We start from the raw sequence: 19,300 nt of genomic DNA on the forward strand, positions 1-19,300 counted from the left end.
TTTTCTCCGGTACCGGGAACCGAACTCACGACCTTGCGCTTGCCAGGCAGGCGCTTTTGCCGCTGAGCTAAATCCCCAGCCCCTATTTTTGAGACAAGGTCTTGCTAAGTTGCCAAGGTTGTCCACAAACATTGGATATTCCTGCCTCGGCCTCTTGAATAGCTGAGACTATAAGTATGCACCCTGCTTGGCTTCACACATTGTTAATAATAAATTCCAAGAAGTGGAATTGCTGGGTCAACAGATACAAATAACTACCCCCCATGGTTATGATCATTTTATTGATGTAGCCTAATGAGAATAATATTTATTAATCTCCCTCTCTGGAATTCTGCAATGAGAACACACACACAGGCAGCTCCATCTCCTCTATACCCAGCAGAGACATTAATAATTTATCATAGCTTTTTTTTTTTTTTTTTGGTGCTGGGAATTGAACTCACGACCTTGCGTTTGCCAGGCAGGTGCTGTGCCGCTGAGCTACATCCCTGGCCCTATCAGTTTTTTTTCTTAAATGAGACAATTATAGATACACATGCAATCATTAAGAAATAATACAGAGATCCCTTGTACACCTTGCCCACTTTCACTGAAGGGTAACGTTTTGCACAAATGTTATAGTATCACAGCCCGAATATTGACATTGCTACAATCCACTGGCCTTGTAAATACTTTTCTTGTTCTTGCATGTGCGTGTGTGCATGTGCAGTGTTAAGTCCTAAACTGTTTTATTACCTGTGTAGGTTTGTTTATCCACCACTACAGTCCCAGCTCTACAAAGATGCATTGTGTTTTATTTTTATAATCACACCTTACTCGCTCAGCATTTTGCACAGCTACTCTGTCCTGCTGTCCTAAATTTTGTAGCTTCAAGAAGTGGAACATACAGCACATAACCTGTTAGGACTGGCTCCTTCCACACACAGTTCCCTAGAGACCATCCAAGTTTTCTTGTGTATCAACAGTGCGTTGCTTTCGTTTATCTCCTAGTACATATACCACCGTTTCTTTAACCACTCACCTGTTGAAGGACATCTGGGCTGATTCCAGCTTTTGGCTATTACAAATAAAGTTGTTATGAACAGTTATGTATGAGTCTTTGTAGGAACATTTTTAACATTACCAAATTGTCTATCAGCAAAGTTCTCTTATTTTTGTACTCTAGTACTAGCAGCGAATGAAATTGCCCCTTATACTTAGTTCGCTGAATGTTTTATAGTCACAATTATTAACCCCCTGTTACGGTTTCTCACAGATCCCCCAAAGCCTCATGTGCTCACAGGCAGACTTGAAGGGGCACTGGATGGTAGCGGTGTCATGGCTGACTAGCTCGTAGGAGGAGGTCCTGTGGGAATAGGTGGTCATTGGGGCGGGACCAGAGGGGTCTGGCTCCCTCCCTGGATGCTCCCTCCCCTCTGTGCCATGACCTGAGCAGTCTTCCTCCTCCCAGGCCCCTCTGCCTCGCGTTTCTATGTTTGAGTCCACCGAATGGGCTGGAAGTTCTAAAACGGAAGCCAAAATAAGCCTCTTTTCCCTTTCAGTTGCGGGTGTCAGATACTGTGCATCAGCCACGAAGAAAGTGACTAAACACCTCCTTGCCAGGTGCTCCTCCTCTCTCCATTTTGTAGATGAGGAAAACTGAGGCGAAGAGTGAGTCATTTCCTCGATCACACAGTGTTAAAGGGCACAGAGAGCTTAGCTGTCAGGATGAGGCGCTTCCTGCCCCTCCAGGCTGGCAGGCAGGAGGCTCTGGGCAGTGTGGGACAGGGCAGGTGGAGATGCCTCTCCTCACACCCTCAGGCTCAAGCTCAGTGGAAGCAAGTGCCAGCCCAGTGCCTGGCCTTCACCGCACTCCTGCGCTTTCCCTAACCTGGCTGGGCAGTGAGGTCTCAGGAAGCTGGAGAAGCCAGTTGGTGCCGTCCCTCAGTGTCTGGGCCCTGGGGAAGCTGATGGGGAGACCTAAAGTGCCCAGTTGTGACAGATGGCAGAGATGCCAATGTACAGAAGAGGTTTGGCCTCTCCTGGCAGCTGTGTTGGCCACCTCCCACTTCCTGCTGGAGGTGGCCCTTTAATTTTTTTTTTCTTTAGTACTGAGGATTCAAGCAGGGCCTTTACACTGAGCTACATCCCCAGCCCTTCTCTTATTTTTTATTTTGAGGTACGACCTCACTAAATCACTAAGTTGACCAAGCTGGGCTCAAACTTCAGATCCTCCTGCCTCAGTCTCCCAGACCACTGGGATTCCAGGAATGCACCACCACACCCAAGTGAGATTACTCCTGCTCCCTTGGCCTGTTCTAGTGGCTGTCTGCCCGAGCAGTTTTCCTCATTTACGTACAGCTTCAGAACCAGGCTGAGGTTGCCTATGACTCTATCCTTTGGCCCATCAGTGACAGCCTAGCTCCCAACAGCACCCCATCCCTACCCAGTAATTCCAGCCACGGGAGAGAATAAGCACTGAGACTGGGTGGGGACGATGGAGATCACCCTGGATCAGTGGAGTGCGGAGAACTGTCCACTCTGAGCCTTTGTCTTGGCTGGAAGTTCTCTGACAAAGGGAGACCACTCTGCTGGTTCTTCCCTTCTTCCCACGTGAGTTTCCCTGACTCCCGGAAGTCCTGGGAGTGGCTGGGAAGACAGTCCCTTCCCTCTGAGGCAGGGCAGCTCCTGACCAGGAGGCCTCAGGACCCCCCGGCTGCCCTTCTAGTCCAGGTCCTCCCCTCTCCTGAACCATCCCTTCCCCTTCCTTTTTCTTCCTCTCTCTCAGCAAGTTTTTTATGTGATTACAGGCACTGCATGGTAATTAGTGCTAAACTCATTTGCACAACTACAGTTAATTGGCTACAACAATTAATTAATGTGTTGGAAATTTGGCACTGGAAAAAAAAAGTTTGTCATCAAAAAAAAAGGGCAAAAAATTGTAGAATGAGGTACCCATAAAAATTGAGGGCAGGCTTCAAAAGCCCAGCTGGGCCTCCAACTTGCGGCCAGCGTTAGATGCCTCCCCTCTCAACTTCAGCACATTTTTCAGTTTCTTTTTCTTTCTCTCCCATCTTTTCTCTTTCTCTTTTTTCTTTCTTTTTTTTTTTTTTTTTACAACTTAAGCAAACTCATTTCCCTGATAAAATATAGCATGACTAATGGCTAGAGCATGTAAAAATCATTGGGAAAATGTCCTTGGAAGACGAATGCATTTTCAGCAGAATAATTAACTTAATTAACAAATTCACATGCATATTCATCAGGCTATTAATGTCTTCTCGGCTCAGCTTGATGAACATTGCGGTAATAACCATCTCATTTACATACTGCATTCTACTGCGATCCAAAACAGACAACATACAGGCGAACACACACTCGCACGAACACACAACACTGCTTGGCTTCCAGGTTGACTGGGAGTGCGTGCGTGTGCATGTGTGTGCGCGTGTGCATGTGTGTGTGTGTGGCAGGGAGTGGGTGGGTGGGAACCCCGACTGGGTGGCGTGATCTTTAGCGGGTCATGAGTCAGGTGAGCCAGGCATGCCCACATGTGGATGTCTGCAGAACTTCATTCCCATTCTCTCTCCCTCTCTTTCCGTCTTCCCCCCTCCCGGCCTCCTTCCCTCTCTCCCTCTCTCTCCCTCTCTCCCCCTCCTTTCGTGTTTCCTTTCCTCTGTGTCATTTTCTCTCGCTCCCCCCACCCCCCCATCTCTCTAGGGAAAAACTTGGTATCCGTGCCAACTTTTCCCCTCCCCACCTCCCTCTCCCTTCTCCTTCCCCTCTCCCAACTGCTGCCAGCCGGCGTCAGCGCCGAATTGCCATCTCCTTGAGCTCTCTGTGGAGCAATCTTGGGGAGCAGTAAGGTGTGACGCGGGCTCTGCCGGCTTCGCAGCACCGCCTGCGGAAAGAGCGCGGGATGGAGGAGGAAGATTAAGAGAAATCGGCGCAGGCTCCGCTGCCATTGGTGTGTGCGAGCGGGAGGAAGGGAGCGGAGCGGGCGGGGGAGAGGAAGGGGGAACCAGCAGCTGTCGGCCTAATTCTTCTAACACTCTGCTTGTGGTCATATTAGAAAAACAGATTATGCCCCTCGGTGCCACTCACTTATACTTGACATACGTTAATGTTCTATATCTCCATTCCCGGGTCTCCACGCGGTGGACTTGGGGTCGGGAGGCTCGGGCCCCGAGTGGCCAAGGGGCACAAAGGAGCCCGTCCTCTCGCTCCCGACCTCCTCTTGCCCTTTAGAAAGCGAGCCTGGACCCAGCCTTCGCCAGATGCCACCGCTGGGCCCAGTGCTCTGCAGCCCCTTAGGAGGTAGAGGTCAGAGGACCCGGAAGCCTTTTGCCCTAAAAGTCACCTTCCCCATTTCGGGTCTCACTGTAGGGCCAATGAGAAGAACTGTGGCGCCCCCACCCTAACCCTTTTAGAAGCCCTCCACCCCAGTCAGAAGTCCGGGGGCCAGAGAAAGGAGTCTGTGATAATGGGCGCCCCGAGAGGGGGTCACAAAGAAACCTTGAGTAGAAAGAGGCCAGGATTGTTTCTGGGTTGCTATGGAAACCAGGTTTCCTCCTCCAGGCAGGAAGGGAGGAGTGTCTGAGGCTTTCCTCCTTCCACCAATCCGGAAGAATGTGCGGGTGGGCGGAGCTTGCTAAGGCCTAGGGAAGGGGCTGGGCTTGGGGAACAATCCAGCCCCGCCCGCCCCCTAGTCCAGAGTCCTTTGACACCCACCCTCCCCGCCTCTCACCCCAACATTCAGTCAAAGGAAGCTTTTTCCTCTGGTGCCTCGTCCTCTGTGGAGACCTGTTGCTTAGCAACCGCTAGTGCCGTCTTCCTAATAATTCGCAGGGACTGAGATATAATATCTGTCTCTATATTCAGTTCCCCTCCCCTGTCTATTTATATTTAATAACTTAAGCCCTGTCTTGGGTTCCCTCGGCACCTGCTGTAGAGGGCTCGTAAGGGGATTAAGCTCCAGCCTGAAGGAAGGGCGTGACACCTGGGGGAGGACTTCTCTACAGGAAGTGTGGGAGAGGGATAGAGTGGATAGGGGTCAGGGGAGCTGGGGAGTCATACTCTCTTAATCACAGGTAGAGAGGTGAAAGTGCTCAGATCGCGGAAGCATCCGCAGGGATTCCCAGGGTCAGCTCCAGGACTTGCAGCAGAGCCTGATGTTGCTTGCCACACACCTCCCTGTCCAAGCTTCGGGACCGCTTTTCCGTCCAGGGCCCTCAGCCCCCGGGAGACCCCCCAGCGATTTCAGTTTCCTATGTCTGGATGTTGGTATCCAGGAGGGGGCGCTGTGCTGAAGTAGGACCCCAGAGTCTTGCGGTCCTCTGGGTGTCTCCCAAAGTCTTGTGGTCACTAGGAAGGAATTCTGAACTCTCCTCCAAAAGGTCCCCAACTGATCTGACAGCCTGGCGCTGAGCGGAGTCAGAGCGCTGCGTTTGGGCGCCCTCTCCGTACCCTCCTGTGTTGTGTGTTGTTACCTGCTTACCCTTTTAAACCCCTTCTTGCCCTGAAGTTTACTTTGCTGGACCGTTGCAGGTGCTATTAAAGTAATACGTGAGTGAAAACGCTGAAAAGTCAAGTTGCACTCTCAGGTGGATGGCTGGGGCGAGGAAGGTGTCCTGCATCCAGCCTGACCCTGGGCTTAGGCTCCTGCAGCTCTGCCTGTGCCCACCCTCTTGCCCTGTTGGCAGTAGAGCTGTGAGTCTTCGCCCCTGGCCGTGGGGGCGGGGCTGGGAGTTATAAATCCAAACCAAACACGGCGCTGTCTCAGGACAGCCATATGGTGGTGTCCCCATCATCCTCCTCACCTCCAGGCCCAACCTCAGACCTTGGTCGCCAGCGGCCAAGACAGCAGTCAGGCTGATACCACCCTCCCTGACCTGCTGCTTCCCTGGCCAGTACCCTCACCACCGTGCTAGCTCACAGACACACAGTTTCACCCACTGTACCCCCCTTCTCCGAACCTCTTCCAACCCGAGCCTTCTGTGGGAGACAGATGGGGTGTCTGTGATGGAAAAGGCTCTGGGCTCTACGCCGCCTTGGGTGGGCAGTCCCCTCCCCAGCTCCCCACCGCTCCCTCTCCCCCCCTAAGACACTCAGATCCACCCCGAGCACCCCTGGGAGCTGCTGAGGAGGCCAGCTCTTCGCGGCTCAGCCTCTGCCTCTTTCTGGAAGGCTGGTGCGAGGAGGAAGTAGTTAGGGGCTGGGAAGGTCCTGTGAGGGGCAGATGTGGGGAGGAGAGAGAGGCCTTGGCATTTCCTTGAAGACTGATGGCTGAGGCTTGGGGCCCTGAGTGGACAGAGGGGATCAAGCCTGTGCAGCTCCTTTGCTGTAGAAATCTGGGGTCCCCAGAGGGAGTTCGGCACAGGGAGGGGAGAGGGAGCTAGCATTACTTAGAGCGGGGCACAGCACAGGGCCACGCCTTTCCATCCCTGACTGCCAACCAGCAAGCCAGGAGTCGCAGCGAGAGGCTTCTCAGTTGGGCCTCCCCCTCCTCTGCTTCTGTGCTGGTGCCGCCAGTTCTCCTACCCTCAGGCTGCTCTTGCTTGTCTCTCTGCAAGTGCCTCCTCTGCTGCTTAGGCTAGATGAAGTCCCCCGTCCTGCATGCACAGGGCACTGTTGTCCTCCCCACTTAGTGCCGTGATGTCCCCTTGCTGTGCAGTCATTTGAATGATAGCTCCAGTGTGCGCAGATGGAAAGTTCCACCAGGGCAGTGACCACATCTGTGCCCACCACAGCACCTCCCGTAAAGCAGTGTTTGGGTAAAGGTTTGTTGAATGAATGAACGACAAAGGACATCTCTGGGCTAAACTCAGATTCTGAGCCACTCTGCAACCCAGTGTGAAACAGAGTACCCAGGCCATCTCACTGTCCCCAGAGGAAACCATCAAGGCAAGAGCAGCCCTTGTTCAGGGACCCAGGGCCTACTCTGGAGAACCACGCCCTGCCTGCCTGCTCGCCAGCTTCCGCAGAGACTGAGAGGATGCAGCGTCCCCAGAGCCTCTCCCCTTGCACAAGCCTGAAACCACTCACAGGAGGTGGAAAGGAGGGGAGTTCCATCAGAGAAGGGTGCTCTGAAGAAAATCCCTCTTTTCTGCCTCAGCCAAAACTGCAGAGACCATCTGCTACCACCCCTCTGTCTGCTTCTGTCCTCTGTCCCTGGGCTTCGGGAAGGAGCTGGTTAAACCCAGCAGGAGGGGCAGTTTACTCGGAGCAGGACCGGCTGCTTGTTCCCTGAAATGCCCGGGAAGCTGAGCACTGAGCAGCGCCAGGTGACCAGAGCGGAGAACACAGGGTCCAGGGATGGCAGGTCCTGTACCCGCTGGGAAGCAGGGTACACAAGGTGGCCTCTAGGAGGTGTCCAGCCTCCGGCCCAGGGCTTTGGCTGACTTCTTTGCTGCCCTTGCTGTCTGACCTCAAACAGGTCTGAAGGAGTTAAGGTTAGGCCAGGCTGGTGACTTTGCCCTTCCTGGCTATGCCTGACCCCAAGCACGGTACAAGCACGCAGATAATTGTCAACCTGCCAACCTGGAGCATCTCTGTGACTCAGCTCAGCACCAATTCCCAGTCCTCAGGGCAGTTTCTCACCCAGTCTCCTTCCCTGGATGGTACCCCTCGCACCCCGATATCTGGGGTCATGAATCTGGAGCCATTCTAGGGAATGTTTCTCTGTCTGACCCCACCTGTTCTCTGGGCCCCTACTGAAGCAGGATGATTCAGGCTGCGGGCCAAGTCCTGTGTCCTCATCAAAGGCAACATCTGTCCCCTCCAAGAAGATAACCCTGGAGGGAGGGGGAGAAACAGGCACAAGGGAGAAACCCCGATCTTGCCGGGGCCTTCACCCCACATTCCACTGCAGGCATCGATGGGGTACGGGGCCTGCACTTGCCCAGGCCCCCATGCAGCCCTTCATGCCTCCAAGCCCCGACATCAGAGAGCCCCTCCTGGGCTTACCCAGCTACCTGGGCCGCTGCCGCTGCCAAGCGGCCTTCTTTTATTCATGCGTTGTTTTATTGCTGGCAACTGCTGCTGCTTGCCGCTGTTGGAGGCGTTCCTGCCAAATCCATCCCAACATCTTGGCCTGGCATCAGGGCGGCATGCTAATGTGGAAATTTAAAGAGCCGCTCTCGGCTTTAAATCGGAATTTTAAATGAGCAGCAGTGCTCCGAGGGGACCCAGGCAAAATCGAACAGTATCTGATTCACCCTTCTTCCTCCCACCCTCACAGCACCACCCTGACTTCCTCCCACTGCTCCCTTTGGTTTGGACTCTAGAGGGGGTGGTGGCCTAAGACCATGAAGGGGAGAGGGAGCAATCAGGACAAAGGAGCCAGTACAAACCAGGGTTATACAGACCAGTAGAGAGCTGGGGTCCATCACCCAGGACCAAGGAGGGACCCACTGCCTGCTGTCACGGGCAGGGGAGCAGGGCTGGGGATGATGAAACTGAGGACTCTTTACTTCCCATTGTACCCAGAACAGGAAGAGAGAAGGTGGAATTCCACAATGACACTCGTACACAACATAGGCCTCACACACGCTTGGCTGTGTGCACACATCAGTGCACGGGGCTGGTTGGGTGGTAGCTGAGACCCCCGTAGCACACATCCACATAAGCTCACAGACCATCCGTGCATGAGGGGAATCAGTTCCACTTGCTTCCCGTTTCTGAGCCACTGTCCTAATGCAGAATAAGTTGGTGCATTGCTAGCCTGAACTGCACCCTGGAGTTCTCCATGGACCCTAATGTCCCAGTTCCTGGCAGCCACTTTGAGTCAGCTGTGGGGATGGAGCCCCGGATCGCAGCAGGGGACATCAGGGGTTGTGCTTTGTACCTGTTCTGGCCACAGTATGATGTCCTCTCTGGTGACCACCAGCTGATGGGCTCAGATATGTCACCTGCAAGGGGTGCTGGGCACAGCCTGTGGCTCTCTGTGACCCCTTTTCCTTATTTGTCTCCAGGAGACAGGTGGCTCCTCATTATCGGAAAATATTTAGTGCCTCCTCTCCAGGAGGCAGACACCATGCTTACTTCAGCATAATATTTCACAGTCGTCTTAGTTAATGGCAGCCTCAAGAATCTGGGTGGAAGGCTCCACAGTCTCTTGCACAGTGACCTCAATCTGACCCTGGGCTGCCAGGCCAAGGGATGCTCCCAGACCTTCCCCAACATTCTTCCTCTCTCAAAGAAGTAGACAACCCTCAGGGGTTAGTGTGGCTGCCTGCCAAAGGCTTGGGGCAGGCCTGGGGCATGCAGCTGGCACCTGCCCACCAGATCCCCAAGGAGTACTGTCCTCCCCCACTCCTATGGCCCCATTCAGATGGCGCCTGGGCTACAGGGAGACAGAGCTCACTGCTCCCCATTCCCAGAGAAAACTCCCATCCTCTCCCTTTCTGCTATAATCTTACCCCAGGATCCTCCACCCAGACTCCGTACCCTGAAGACACCAGGCAACTCTCCTGGGCAGGACCAAAGCCTCAGAGCAGGGGGAGCTAGGGCAGGGGACTTGAGGGTGAGGCGTGGGCTGGAGTTCCGGGGGGAAGTTGTCAAGGTCGAGGAATGGATGAGGAAGAAGAATTCCATGTGAGTGAGGTGGTATAGGGAACAAGAAGGGCAGGGGCTGAATGACTCTGCCTCTCATCTAATTAGCAACATGCAAATAATATGCAAATAACACCCTCTTTGTTTGGAACACCACAAGGCCTGTGCTTTTTGGAAGTGGATTGCAAAGGGACCTCTAGGCCTCATCTCTGGCCCCCCTAGACATGGGACACCCAGGCTTAGGAGAGAAGACGGAGTGTGGCCATCTGGCTCTAGCTTATTCTGTGGATGAACTACTTCCTGTGGGCCTCAGTTTCCCTACGTGTGAAATGGAAGACCATCCTGGATGGAACCTAAGGCTTCTTTCCAGCACGGGCAGTCTGGGGTTCTGCGATCTGGAGCCCAGTGCCAGTGCAGGGTGGAGGGGTTGATTCTGTTCTGGGGTGGAAGCCAAGGCCCTTGGCTTTCTTGCCTCTGCCACCCTCCACACCTCCATGCACCTGCCATTCCAAGTTTGGGCAGTTTCCTGAAGGCAGCGTTTTCTCCCACCCCATGCCTTTACCCAGTTTCCTGAGACGAGAATGCCCTCCCTGTTGTAGTCCCTGGTGGCATTTCAAGCCCAGCTAGATGATCCAGAATAACTTCCCCATGTCAGGATTCTTTTTTTTTCTGGTACCAGGAATCGAACTCAGGAACTTGCACTTGCCAGGCAGGTGCTTGTGCTGCTGAGCTGTATCCCCAGCCCCTCAAGACTCTTAATCACATCTGCAAAGCCCCTTTTTGTAGATAAGGTAACATTCACAAGTCCTGGACAGAATCAGGCATGGACAGACCTTTTTTTTTTTTTTTTGGTACCAGAAATTGAACTCAGGACCTCAAGCTTGCCAGGTAGGTATTGTACTGCTGAGCTATATCCCCAGCACTTTTTTTTTTTTTTTTTTTTTTTTTTTTTTTTTGAGACAGGGTCTTGCTGTGTAGTTCAGGCTGACCTTGAAGTCACTATGTAGCCCAGGCTGGCCTTGAACTTGCATCAATCCTCCTGCCTCAGCCTCCCGAGGGCTGGGATTGCAAGTGTGTGCCATCACACCTGGCTGGATAGAGCTTTTAAGAGTATTATCAGACTACCAAAAAGCAATGACTTTGTTGTTGTTGTTGTTGTTTGTTTGTCTTCTTTGAGACAGGGTCTCCCTGTGCAGTTCAGGCTGGCCTTGAGCTCACTTTGTAGCCCAGGCTGGTCTGGAACTTGCAACGATCCTCCTGCCTCAGCCTCCTGAGTGCTGGGATTCAGAAGTGTGCCACCACAACCGGCCAACAATGATGTTTTAAATTTTACCCTAGTTGTTAAGTCTACCCTCTGGCAAACATAGCTGTACTTTTTTCTCATCTTATTTAAGTCTCACATTAACCCTGAGAGTTAGACATGAATGTTTCTATCCTACAGATGCGGAAGCCAAGGCTCAAGGGGATTGAATTCAGCACTGAAGATCACATAGCTGGGAGATGATAGAGCTGAAAACCAGATGAGCTTGGCTCTAAAACCTGTGAGCTTTTCTCTTCACCAACAGCCTCTGAACCTGTCCCAGCCCCTGGCACCGATTTCTTGCCCAAGTGGACATCAGCAATCGAGGGGTAGGTGCACAGAGTCGAGAGGACGAGGCCCAGCCTCCAGTGATTGTGACTCAAGCTTTCTTGTGCCAAAGCCCCCTTATTACCCCTCTCTAACCCCCTCCAGCTCTGACCCTTCTTTCAAAAGCCTGGAATCCCCCTTAGTTTTCAGCCCCTGCCAACTACTGATGCCTGGAAGGGTGGCACGGTGCCTAGACTTCAGGCAGGAACTAGCAGATAACCGAAGCGGAGGGACATCTGGAAGTCACCTCTCCAAGCCCTCTGCCCACACCCAGGCCGGCCCAGGAGGGCAGATCAGACAGGGTCAGGTCAGTGCGTGGCAGAGGGCGAGGTGGCCACCTCCTCCTCCCGGTCCCTTTCTCCAGCCTCATTTCTTACATCATATTGGGAAGTCCCCACTCAGCTCTAACCCTTCCAGGTAAGCACAACCGCAACTGGTCAGTGGCCCAGGCCCTGGAGTCTGCAAAAAGTAAAATGAGGTTTTTGGCTAAGTCTTTTCACCTCTCTGGCCCCCTCATTCTTCATGTGTAAGGCGGGACGGGTAAAGGTGATAATGAGAACGCCCGTCTCGCGGGGCTGCTGGCGGGAAGGGCGACAGAGCAGAGCCCGGGGAGAAAGCGTCCAAGCCACGACTTGGAGTGGCAGGTGCTGCAGGAATATTCTGTAACAGCCCTTCAGCCCTCCAGCCAAATCCCCTCCGTCCTGGGTAGCACCGGCTCCTGCTCACCTCCGCCAGTCTGGTCTGCCTTGCGCGCTAGACTGTGAACTCTTCTTGGCAGGATCTTGTTCATTTTTAATCACCGCGCGTTCCCCTCCCCAGCGTCTAGCCCGCGCTTGGGCATGCAGGCCCAATATGCCCTCAATAAATAAGCGAGCGAGGGTGGGAGTCAGACCCCCTAGTCCTGACTGCCGGCCTGAGCCCTCCTCCGTAGGACCCTTTCCCCCTTGGGAACCGGCGGCGGTGACGGTGGCAGGGAAAAGAGGCGCTGCGGCTTTAAGATTTCTCCTGGGCGTCCGGTTGCCAAGGCGCGGTTGCCAGGGGCTGCGTAGGGCGGTGTCCAGGCCTAGCACGCGGTTCCGCGCTTCCGCCGCCGTCGCCGCCGCCGCCACCGCCCGGCCGCGGGCTCGGCTGCTCCGAACCGTCTGGCGGACTTGGCACCGGCCCCCACTCCTGGTGCCCCCGCGGTGCGTGGCAGGCTGCGGCTTCATTATCCTGATTGATTCCTCCTGCTCCCCGACACCGTGGGGGCCCCGGCCGAGGAGGGGGGCGGAGGCAGCATCTGCGGGCCCCTTCCCGGCTCGCCGCCCGCAGCCCGGCTCGCAGCGGTCCTGGCGGCCCTTGCCCCTGCCCAGGAGGATGCGCAGGGCTGGGGTGCAGAAGGAGCGCGGGGACAGACTGAGAACTTGGCGGAGAGCGAGCCTGGCAGAACGGAAAAGGTGACATCTCTGAGGAACAGCGGTCAGGCCGAGGCAGGGTGACACGTGCCGCGTCCCAGCCTCCCTTAGGCATCTTCAGTACAGCTCCCAAGGGGAGGCAGGGGTGAGCTGCAAGGATCCGAGCTCACAGGGAGGCTGGAGACTTGGCTGAGCCGCAGGCCGGGCCCCCAGCTCTAGCAGGGTCCCCACCCCCAAAGCAGTGGCACTGTCTGTGACCTGAAGAAGTCGCTTTACCTTTCCCAGCCTTGATTTATTCATCTGCACAATGGGTTTGAGGCCTCTGATTTGTCAATGGCTCCATGGAATAACAGGTCACATGTGGTCGTCAGGACCCTACCTAAGTTCCCTGGCCAGAGTAGAAAGCCAGCTGAGGGCTGCCCGCACCCCTGTGCTGTCCTGGGGGCTCTCTGGCGGGAGGTGAGTCTCCCTTGTATGTTTAGATCCCCAGCCCAAGCTGCCCCCTGTCAAGGTACAGGGGCGGAACTGCTGTGGTCCCCCGCACAGCATGGCGTGGACTTAGTGTCCAAATACACAGCCTGCTCCCCCGCACACCTGCCATCTCTCCATAGACCTCTGTCTGCCTGCAGACCCTGGCGGCTCCCCCAGTGCCTCAGCCTTGTCCTTCCTAGGCCAGGCCTGGGACATTTCTTCTATGGCTGTGACCCTTTTGAGCAACTCCCAAGTTTAGTCCCCCTCAGCCTTGGGAAAGAGGGCAATGGCAGAGAATTCCAGGCCGTTTCCCCCCAGACCTGTGGCAGTGTTTGTTCATGAGCATGCCTGAGGTCATTCTTGCCCTCGGTGTCCATTTCTGGGCCTGTTTCCTCTGGGGTTCATTTATTCTTCCAAGCGGTGTGGGCACGTGGTACCCCCTGGCAGATGGGAGTGGGGGGCAGGCATAGATGGGGTGCTCAGAGCTGCACTGTGACCCCGCTAACCTCCTAGAGGGTGACGGCCAGGTGCACACAGCAGCCTCTCCAGTACGGGGTGCCTGCTGCAGGGTGGCCTTCTAGCTTCTAGAACCTTCTGCGCTGTGATGCTGTCTCCCCTCCGCCAGCGTGGCACTCTTGCCCTGGACTATTCAACCAGAGTCGAATTACTTTCCTATGGAAAAGACAGATCCTGGAATGTGAGTCTGGGGCCTTCGTGCATCCCCTTTGGCCGGGATTACCTACTTTTACAATAATCGCGCATTATTTTTAGGTTCATCACAGTAGAAGCAGCCCCAGTTTGGGAGGGAAGACGCCAGGGAGGGTGTTTCCCTCTGGTAAGCGGAGGCACTCAGTGCATGGGTAGGGACCGGCCAGGCTGTGCAGGACTCCTGGCCAAGTGGCCCTGTGCATGGCTGCCTCAGTCTCCCCGCTGGCCATCCCCGCTGGCTGCCCTGTCCTCAGCCCCTCAGTGCCACTTCCTGCTAATAGGAGCCACGTGGGCCCCTCACCGTGGTGTCTCCAGGCAGAAGAGGGAGCCACAGCCGCCTAGTGGCTGCCAGGGAGGCTGGCAGGAAGAGGCATCTCCACCAGGCGTCTCCTGGGAAACAGCAAGCTCCCCAGAGAAGGGACATTTGCAAATAAAAGTCCTGCCTGCGTTGTGTGCTTCGTGTGTGCGTTGGGTGGGAGAGGAGTTAAGAATCCTCCCCAGCCCCTCATCTCCTCTCCTCAGGGAAGCCTTTCCCAGCAGCTCTCCTGCCTCCCTTTCGGCTCTGCTGGGTCTGGACAGTGGCCTTCGATTCAGGGTGTAGGTGGGGAGAGCCCTGGGTTAAGTGTCAGAGACCCCCCCTTCCCCAGGCCTAGGTTGTTCCTCTGTAAAGTGAGGGTGCCAGTTGAGATCACCCTATCACTCCCCACCCTCCAGGGGCTGCCCCAGAGGCCCTGCCTTCCTGTACTTGGGACAGAGCTCAGAGTTCCTTGCATGACCTTGACAAGTGGCTTAATTCGGCCTGGCCTTTGCCTCGAGCCTGTGCACCTGGTATTTCAAAGTCAGACCCACAAAAGAGGTCCAGAGGTTACGGAGGTCCCCAGGCCCCAGGCCCGCGGCTCCTTCTTGCTGTCTTGCACCCGGGGCCACTTGCCTGCCGTGTCTTTTCATTGGTGACCGCTTCTCGAAGGACCCTCTTCCCATAGTGTCCCAAACCACGCCGAGGGAGCACCATCACACCTCCTGGGAAACAGAGGCATGGGTGATGTCCCTGCGCCCTCCATCCTCACCTCTGCCTGCTCCCTGTGCTGTCCCTTGCTCTAGAGGGACGAACCCAACCCACGCCCAGCCCACCACGCCTCCCCAGTGAAGTGTGCCGATGGGAAGGGGACGAAATGTGTTCTGCGCGTGCGCGAACCCCGCATGGAAAATGTCATCGCGATGTACTGCAAGCATGGACTCGTATAAAACTTTTTTTGAGCCAGGCTCTCACTATGTAGCTCAGGCTGGCCTTGAACTCACTGTATAGTCCATGGTGGCCTCAAACTCATGGAGATCCTCCTGGTGGGATCTCTAGGATCCACATGCCTCCCAAGTGCTGGGATTACAGGTGTGTACCACCACACCCAGCTAAAATTCTATTAAAATGAGATACTCAAAATGGGGACAGGGGCACTTTGGAACCCCTGTGCACGGCTGCCTCAGTCTCCCCACCGGCCATCCCCGGCTGGCTGCCCTGTCCTCAGCCCCTCAGTGCCACTTCCTACTACTAAGAGCCCCGTGGGCAGAGGTCCGAGAGGCCCAAGTGAGAGCAAGTGGCCCTGTTCCGTGTAGAGTGCCCTCTCCCCTGGTCTCATCGCCTGGGGACCCTTCCTGAGGGTAGGGGATGTGAGGGAGCTCGCCACGCGGAAGCAGCCCCCACGGTCTTTGGGGCAGCCCTGTGCAGGAAGGGGCTGCCCTCTGAGGAGGAAGCACTGGCAGCCAGCCCTCATCTGCCCTCTGGCAGGGACCTCGGAGTGGGAGGCGAGAGCACCGGGAGGGCGTGGTGATCTGGACTCTCCCTCGTCACCTTTATCGGTCCTGCTGCGTCCCAGGCGACAGGCTCTGTCCCGGTTTGGCCTGGACTCTGGCACGCTGTCCCCACCCCGCTCGCGAACCGCAGGGCTCGCCTTCTGTTCTGACAGGGAAGGAAACTGAGACTCGGCGTTATGTAACTTGGCCAAGGTCACACAGCTCATCAGGAGCGAGGCCAGGCTCCCAGCCCGGCCCGGCGGCCTCCGCTGGTTCTCCCTGCTGCCAGCAAGTCCTCCTCCCGGAAAAGCAAGTCTGGAGTTGGGGTTGCAGTCAGAGCTATCAGGATCCCCAGAGGCAGATCTATTGTCATCTGCCCTCCTCTTCCTCACCCATCTGCCAGACAAGTCGCAGGTGAGCCCCCCGCCATGGCCCCTGCCCCAGCCCCAGCCCCAGGGGCCAGCGCAGCCCTGCCTGGCTCCCCGCCTCTGCCTGGTGCCCCCAAGGTGGTTCTGAGGTCACCCCACACCCCAGCGCCTGCTCCCTGCGCCTCCACATCTCCGAATGTTTGGGGAAAGCAGGACAGCAGAGGAGGTCACTTGAAGGTTGGAAGGGGGCTCTGGTTATGGGCCAAGGATTGGGGGGCCTGGCTGTTTCCCTCCACCCTGAGGAGCCCTTCCCCCACGCCACCCCCTCACCCCCAGAGACAGCCCGAGCTTTGCTTAGTTAATGAAATACAAAGGAAGGAATCAAGGCTGGGGGCGGCTCCAGAGCCCTGGAAAGCGAGGGAGAGGAGAAAAGTTGGGTCTCTTCCAAAGAGTTAATGTTCCACAGTATGATCGATTAGGTGTCAGATGTAATTTCAAACCAATACAAGATGAATGGCATAATTTTCCCTCTCTCATTTTAGACAGAATTAAGAATCCATTAGCTAACACAAATTTTTGGCAAGTTTAATAGGAGCTCAAATCTACATTCGGAGGAAACGCTCCCCAAAGCCTGTTTCAGGCTTTGACTTCTGGGCCCCCCCCCCGCCTCCAGCGTCCTCGGCTCCTTCCTCGGCTCCTTCCTGTCCCCTCGGCAGCCTGCCCTGTCCCCAGCCCCGCGAGAGAAGTGGCCTGACCCCTGCACCGAGGGAGGTGGCCGCCCACCATTGTCCTCAGCGTGTGGGGGCGGGGAGGGCCGGCAGTGCTCCCACGAAGTGTCGGGGTGGGGAGGTGGCTGAGTTGGTCTGGGCTCCTGACAGACAGACCGGGAGAAAGCTGAATGGAGCGCCAGGCCCCTGGAGCCGCAGCTACTCTTCACTTTCACCCCGGAAGAGCTGTCTGTGTCCCCGACAAAGCATTACCTAGTTCACAGAGGGACACCAACCCTAGGCTCAATTTCCCTCGATGACACGCATCAGTCCATGGCTACACCTGAGATGTGGGGAGATCTGCAGTCACCTCATTGCATACTAAGGAAACTGAGGCTGGGAGGGGCTGGTTGGAATCAGCTGGGCCAAGAGGGCTGTGGCCCTAAGGCACGAACCTCTGTGCCTCAGTGTCTTCATCTGTAAAATGGGAAGGCTCCCAGCTCAGCTCATACAGATCATTTATTTTCTACAGAGAGTTTAATATTTTTTAAGATTCTGCCTTTAAAAGTAGTATAGCCGGGGCTGGGCATGGTGGCGTACACCTGTAATCCCAGCACTCGGGAGGCTGCGGCAGGAGGATCATTGTGAGTTCAAGGCCAGCCTGGGCTACAGAGGAAGACCATGTCTCAAAAAATAATAATAATTTTAAAAATTTAAAAATAAAGACAGCATTCATGACCATCCAGGTAGAGGGGCCAAGTGTTTACTGTGTGCAAGGCTGGCAGGGAGACAGAGGTGAGATGGAGCCCTGCCCTGAGAGGCCGGAGAGGCCAGGATGGCAGTCATGGCTGCTGACCCTTCGCAGACATTTCCTCGAGTCTGCTATGGGAGCTGAGTCTTTGCCCGTGGTAAGCTCCAGTGCAGCTCCCAACAGCCTGGGCAGAAGTTGCTGTCATCACACCCATTTTGCAGACCAGGAGAGGAAGCCCAGATGGGCGCGGATGGAGGATGGTGGCGCGAAGGAGGTTTGTGTGAGGTCCTGACTGATGAGTAGGAGTTTGCCAGGTGGGCAGGAGCAGCCCAGCAGCACGGACAGCATGACCAAGGTCACGGGAAGAGGTCTCAGCGAGGGCCGGCGAGTCACTGCTGGCGAGTGCCAGCTGCACCTGTGCAGCAGGTTGGAGGGGAGCTGAGAAGTCCTTCCTGTCCTTCCTGTCGCCTGATTCCTGCGTGCACTGTGTGCTGTGCAGGCTACGGCTTTGCCCACTGTGTGATTCTGGGCGCGGGGCTGGGATGTGGTTCGGTGGGAGAATGTGGCCCGGCATAAGCCAGGCCCCAGGTGCGATCCCCGCCGCCGCAGATAACAACAGGTACAGCCAGCCTCTCCCTGAGCCAGCAGCTCTTGTTTGGTTCCTTCTTCTTCATGGCAGTAACTGTGGGAAGCAGGCACTGTTGCCCCATTTTTCAGATGAGTCACCTGAGGCTCCAACATGGTCAGGAGATAGAGACACAGCCAAATTGCAAGCCCAGATCTGATACTGGAGCTCGCTGTGTCCTGGTGGGCATCAGGGAACTCAGGGGGACTTTCTGGCAGCCTACTGAGTTGTTTTTTTTTTTTTTTTTTTTTAATTTTTTTGTCTTTTTTGAGACAGGGTCTCCCTACGCAGTTCAGGCTGGCCTTGAGCTCACTTTGTAGCCCAGGCTGGTCTTTAACTCACAGTGATCCTCCTGCCTCAGCCTCCCGAGTGCTGGGATTACAGACCTGTGCACCACGCCCAGTTCTACTGACCAGAGGTGGGGAGGCAGTAGGAAGCCTCAGCTCTGGTCCAGATGAAAGTTGCTGAGTGCCCTAGCATACACCTGTGATCTCACCACTCAGGAGGCTGAGGCAGGAGGATTACCAAGAGTCTGAGGGCTACATTAGTGACTTCATGGCCAGCCTGCGCTACAGAGTGAGACATAGTCTCAAAAAATAAACAAAGGTTGTCCTGGGCTATATATGGACCCATCCCTCTGCTTTAACCCAGCAAAAGGGCCCCGAGGGAGCGGGGAAGGACCAGCAGTGAGCAGCTGCTGCTGGCTGTGCAGGGAGAAGGACAGAAAGATGCTGAGGGGGCGCATTAGGTCCTCTTAGTCCTCTAGAGAAGACCCTCGATCTTTTACTTGGCTCCTTCACTTTAGGCAGCCCTTCCTGCTGCCTTACTCTCACCCCTCTGGCTGGAGTCACAGCCACCCCATCACTGGCTTTGGGAAAGCTTCTGTACGGGGTGGTGGTACACTGGGGAGGCTGAGACAGGAGGAGCACCAAGGGGCCTTCCCCGGGCAGGTAGTGAGACCCTGTCTTGGAATTATAAATGGGTGCAGTGCAAAACTGGGCATCTGAAATGAATAAATACTTCTCAGATGGAGAAAGAGAAATGGCAAAGATATGAAAAAAGTTCAAAAAAAAAAAAAGAAAAAAGTTCAACATCACTCCTCATTCAAGAGATGCAAATTAAAACAACACTGAGATTCCATCTCATCCGGGAAAGAATGGCTGTCATCGAGAAATCAACCAAAGAAAAAAAAAGAAAGAAATCAATCAATAACAAGTGCTGGAGGGGCTGTGGGGAAAAAGGAACCCTACTCCACTGCTGGTGGGAGTGTAGACTGGTGCAACCCCTGAGGAAATCAGTGTGGACATTCCTCAAAAAACTAGGACTAGCG

General features: G+C 55.1%; 1 protein-coding gene across 1 annotated transcript in view; it reads left to right on the forward strand.

The window, feature by feature from the left end:
• The window catches only part of Cdk12 (cyclin-dependent kinase 12), a gene marked incomplete in the record, with an annotated part of 101,494 nt that extends 87,312 nt beyond the window's left edge, over positions 1–14,182 (forward strand). Inside the window, 5 exon segments of the mRNA XM_013519192.1 lie at positions 10,982–12,594; positions 12,838–13,011; positions 13,592–13,720; positions 13,795–13,858; positions 14,013–14,182.
• Between the last annotated feature and the right edge of the window lie 5,118 nt (positions 14,183–19,300).

This window comes from Chinchilla lanigera, unplaced genomic scaffold (genome assembly GCF_000276665.1).
Source record: "Chinchilla lanigera isolate Chin_1 unplaced genomic scaffold, ChiLan1.0 scaffold00050, whole genome shotgun sequence".
NCBI lineage: Eukaryota > Metazoa > Chordata > Mammalia > Rodentia > Chinchillidae > Chinchilla > Chinchilla lanigera.